The following is a 6,000-nucleotide window of genomic DNA, read 5'->3' on the forward strand; positions in this document are numbered from 1 at the left end:
ATAGCAATGAAATAGTTTCAAAACTGATTAATAGGACAGTTTCAATAATTAATACATTGCTATGTGGTCTTTGAAGAAAGACCACAGGGCAATGTTTACCCCACCCCGTAGCTCCCAGAAAGCATGTGTGAACCGGGTGGGATGGAGAGCCACAGTCCATGCTGTTAGCTGGGATTGAGCCTCGAGATAAGAGGCTATGACTTCCCAGGGCATAAAAAAGTACACATCGGAGCTGAAGCACCAACCTCTAAACATTATATGCTACCTCAAGTTGTGTTATGCAGATTACTATTTCTGCATATTGCAGAGGTGATTTCAAACCACCTACCTAGCCCAACTCACAGCACTCATGTACTTCCCATCAGTCTCACAGTCACTCATTCTTGAGCCAGTCCCTTCGTCATGAATTAATATAACCCAGATTCAGCCCTAGGTTGAGATCTTTGTTCTGCTTAACCAGCACCCTAGCTGAATTTAGAACCCCCTGCATTCCCCATAGCAATACCTATGCCTTGATGTCTTTATTCTCACTATGGGTTGCACTGGAAGTGGTAGATTAAAATTAACTCACTAGAATTCCAGTAACTTTTTACGGGATTATGAATATAAACCTCCCAGACCATTCTCTCTCTCTCTCTCTCTCTCTCTCTCTCTCTCTCTCTCTCTCTCTCTCTCCTCCCCCTTCTCTTTCTCTCATCTCACTGAGGTGTAAAACCCACTTTAGAATTAGAAGAATTAATATTAAAAAGAAACTGAACTACCTTATTAATATTCTTAATGCTGATTAGTGATGAAATGGTTAATAGATATGTTGGGTTAAGTAAATACATTAAAATTAATTTCCCCTTTTTCATTATACTTTTGAAATGTGACACTAGAACACTTAGAAAGGTTGATAGGGACTTAGGTCCCCTTAAGATTTCTATGTTGTTTTGTTTTAATTTTTGTGGTTATTGTTGTTTTCTTCTTTTCTTTTTCACTATTTGGGTTTCTTGCCTTTATTTTTGTTCTACTCATCTTCTTTCTCACTTTTCTCAGCTATCTCTTTGACTTTATGGTATTTTCACGTGAGTGAAGAGTGCCTTTTCTCTTCCTGGTTCACTTCAGTGCTCCTTTGTTTTTTCTTTCATTCTTTCTCTCCTGTGTCCTCTAGTTTCCCAAAACTTGGGTGATTATTCTTTGCCCTCTAGGTGTGCTTTTACTATATTTGACCTTATTCATCTCTCTGTCTTGTCCCCTGTCCTTCTTAACCACCCCCTATATACAACAGGGTAAAATCACTCCACTGAGGGAAAAAAAATCATTGTATACATGTTCCTGGTAGATGTTGGATTTTGTTATATAACTATAGAATTTGCTACAATGGTTAAAGGTATAAGGTTAATAGTTATCACAGTTTGTCAGCAGTGAGGCTATAATTGATGATATTGCTATTGCTAACTGTACTACTTTAGTCAAGATTTCAGACCTGTTATAATCAGTTTTTCTCCCTTGTATGACAATTCTGTCATTGTAGGGTATCATAACCATCACTATAGTCAAGTGCTGAAGGACTGAGTAATGTGCCAAATAGTAACTTCTCACCCTCAATACATTGAGAAGGTAAGTTCTTGGAATACACATAAAGTTCAAGGACCACCTACACCTAGAAGACATTACTGAGGAACAGACACTACCAATAAATTTATCTACCATAAGAAATTGGGAGACTCAACATAGGAAACAAAATGAAATATAATATGACAAGATACTGAAGCAAAATGCAACCCCAGAATTGTAGCCCACCCAGGACACATCCAAAACAAAATGAGATGAGGTACATTGGAAGCCAAGCACTGGAACTTTTTGATATGATTGCAACAGAAGTGGAACAACAAATGGAAGAGGCTAAAGGAAAAATAATTTCTCAGGCACGAAAAGAAACAATGATCAAAATCAAAGTCATTAAAGCAAACACAGATTTAAAAAATAGAAGAGCTTAGACAATGATGGAAATCATAAATGCCCAACATAGGTAAGAAATGGAATCCATGAAAAATATCCAAACAGAAGTCTAGGAGATTAAAATCTCCATTACATTTTACACAATAGATTGAATGAAGATGAGGAATAGGATATCAGATCTAGAAGACAGGATGGTAGCTACTGACAATGAAAAGAAATATTTTAAAAATAGCAACAGACCATGAAAAATCAAACTAACAACTGCAAAATGAAGCAAAGAGGAACAATGTAAGATTTCTTGGAGTTAATGAGAAAGCTGGATATACCATAAATGCCATAAAAACCCCTCCACAGGAATAGTGGCAGAAAACTTCCCAAATGTGGATAAAGAATTTGATGTACACATAAATTAATCATATAGAACTCCACATAACTATGATAAAAATAAATCCACACCATGACACGTAATAATCAAAATTCCAGAAATCCAGTACAAGACCAGAATATTAAAAAGCAGTTAGAGAAAAGAAATAAATCCCTATAAAGTAAAGCCATCAGAATTATAGCAGACTTCTTAACACAACCCTCAAGTCAAGAAGAGCTTGGAGGGGATATTTCAAGCCCTAAAAGAAAACAACCTCAAACTTAGATATTTTGGGGGGTTGGGGGAGCTGGGGATTGAACTCAGGCCCTTGCACTTTCCAGGGAAGTGCTTATTCCACTAAGCCATCTCCCCGGCCCCTTCAAACTTAGATTGATGCAGCCTGCAAAACTATCTTTCAAAATTCATGGCAAAGTCCTATGGCTAACCCACTATTATGGACTACTGGACTATATTGGATTACTTTGCTGAATTCATGCACCTATAATATTTGAATGGCAATGGAATACCCATCTCTTACAAAAGTAAGCAAAAAGGGGGATATAAATGAAGGACCATTTTGTAGTTATATATATATATATATTAGTTACCATAGATATACAGCTACTTTTTCTTAGTTCAATAAGAAGTAAGTTTTGAACTAATAGCATTTAGACAAGATATCATGTCTGCATCTTTTATTATGAATAACTACTACAAAGACAACAATATGCAATGTATTAATTATTGTAACTGTCTTACTAACCTGTTTGAAACTGTCTCATTGCTATTTCTTTCTCAATAAAATTAATATAAAAAATAGAAATACTGATTAAAAAATCCATGGCAAAATAAGATAAAATATTTTAAAAATCCATGACAAAAGGCAACTGAAACCAAGAAACTAAAACTTCAGTATGTTCTGAAGTAGGGCTGTGGCGACAGCTCAGTAGAATAAGCATCTGCCTGGCAAGTGCAGGGTCCTGAGTTCAATCTCTGGTACAGCAAAAAAAAAAAAAAAAAAAGAAAGTATATATTAAAAACAGAAAATGAAGGCCACAATCACACCAATAGAAAGTAGCCACCAGGCTAGGCAAGCAAGTAAGCATAGGAGAAAGACACGGGGCCAACAAAAGGAAAATAATATAAGATATCTGTTACAACCATCAAAGTAAATAAGTGCTCTCAATTCACCAATAAAAAAACTGACTGGCAGAATGGATCAAGAAGTGAGATCCAGCAATGTGCAGTATTCAAGGAACACATTTAACTAAAAGAGAAAGTCATAGACTGAAAGACAAAGGATGAAAAATAATACTCTTTGTGACAGGATCCCTGAAAAAAGCAATGATAGATATTCTATTTGCAGACAATGTGAACTTCAAGCCACAACTGATCAAAAGAAACAAAGAAGATTACAATATACTTGTTAAGGAAAGACTTCCAGAAGAAGAAATAACAACCATAAATATATATGCACCAAGTACTAGTGAACCCAATTACATAAAACAAATATAAATGGACATGAAAAAGCAAATAAGCACTAACACAATTGTAATGGAAGACCTCAAAACCCCACTCTCATAATTAGATAGGCCAACTAGACAAAGAAAAATCAGCAAAGAAATTCAGAATTGAACCAAACCTGTGAACAAATGGACTTAGTAGATGAGTACATACTGTTCCATCTCACAACATCAGAATACACATTCTTCTCAGCTGCATATGGGATATTCTGAAAAATAGACCACATATTAGCACAATAGAACATGCTTAAGTAAATGTAGAGGAATGGAAATTATCCCATGCATAGTATCTGACCACAGTGCAATTAAATTGGAGATCAATACCATAAGAAACCACAAAAACTACACAAACACATGGAAATTAAACAGCATCCTCCTTAACAACCAATGGGTCACAGGAAAATAAAGAAATTAAATGTTATCTACAACTAAATAATAATGCTGACACAACATACTAGAATTTATGGAACACAAAGAAAGCAGTCCTATGTGGGAAATTTATAGTAGTTAATTCTCACAACAGGGAAACAGAATGAGAACAAATAAACAACTTAGTGTTGAATCTCAAACCTCTAGAAAAAGAAAAACAAGTCAAATCCAAAGCTTGTGTGAGAGAGGAAGTTAAAAAGATAAAAGCAGAAATTAATACAATTGAGACTAAGAAAACATTATAAAGAATCAATGAATTGAATTGTTGGGTTTTTGAAAGACTATATAAAATTGATGTAGCACAAGTGCCTGCCTGGCAAGAACAAGGTTGTGAGTTGGATTCCCAGTACTAAATAAATAAATAAATAAAATTGATAAACTCCTAGTGAACTTTATCAAAAAGAGGAAAGAAAAGATTCAAATTCTCGCAGTTAGGAATAAAATGGTTTAAATCATGAAGGATCCTGCAAAAATCCAGAAGATCATCAGTACCTACTTCAAGAACCTATACTCAAGTGATTGATGATGTAGAGTGTGCCTAAGGAGAGTCACATGGAGAGAAAACATTCTCTCAGGCTTTCACAGAGACCACAATGGCCAAGCAATGGCCGTGACTCATCCACATGGCTGACACTGACAAAGGTTCTACAATCCGAGGTACAGGATCTCAGGATAAATCCTGAGGGGATTTCACTGACCTTATCAGACCCAAAAACTACAACTCTTGTTGCATAGGTCCTGCTTTACCTTGGTCTTAACCATCCAGCATAAAAGTATAAAAATGAAGTAGAAGTAAAGCCGTGCTGTTATGTTGAGCTGTAGGGGACTCAGGTCAACAATTTCTGACATTGTCAGTCAAGCAGAAGACCCAATACTATTCTGGACTACTGGACTCTTTTAGAATATTTTGTTGAGTTCACACACCTATAATATCCAAATAATGGAATTAAACAAAAAGGTGATACAGATGAACCTCCATTTTGTATCTGTGTATTCAAAATGATTAGGATAGATATATAGTTACATTCTCTTAATGAATAGAGGGATTTGTTCTAATGGTGTTTGTAAATAGGATATCATGTCCACATCTTGTGCAGCAATTAACCACTAGGAAGAAAGTATGCAATGTGTTAATTATTGAAACTGTCCTACCAATTTGGTTTGAAACTGTCTCATTGCTATTTGTTTCTCAATAAAATTATGGGAAAAAACTGTATGAAACAAAAAAGAACCTATAGTCTAGTAATATGGAAAATACAGAAAAAATGGACAGACTCTTAGACAAATATGAATTGCCAAAACTGAATCAAGATATAAAAATTCTAAATAACCCAATATCAGTCAATGAAGTTAAAAATGTAATTTAAAACTTACCAACAAAGAAAAGCCCAGGTCTTGATAAATTTACTGTGAAATTCTATAAGAAATTTAGAGAAGATCTAATGCACTAATACTGAAACTCATTAATGAAATTGAGGGAAGCAATACTTCCAAAATCCTTCCTAGAAGCAAATATTACCCTGATACCACAACCATAGAAGGACCCATTCAAAAAGAAAACTACAGGCCAATCTCCCTAATGAACATAGATGCAAAACTATTCAACAAGATGCTGGTAAACAGAATGTATAAAATCACTAAGAAGATTCTGATATTTTCTTCAATCTCCTTTTTCAGAATACTGTAATTTTCAATGTAAAAATCCCTTACTTCCTTGCTTGCTTGCTTTTAGAATAGCAA

The sequence above is a fragment of the Octodon degus genome, unplaced genomic scaffold, assembly GCF_000260255.1.
Source record: "Octodon degus isolate 3935 unplaced genomic scaffold, OctDeg1.0 scaffold00233, whole genome shotgun sequence".
NCBI lineage: Eukaryota > Metazoa > Chordata > Mammalia > Rodentia > Octodontidae > Octodon > Octodon degus.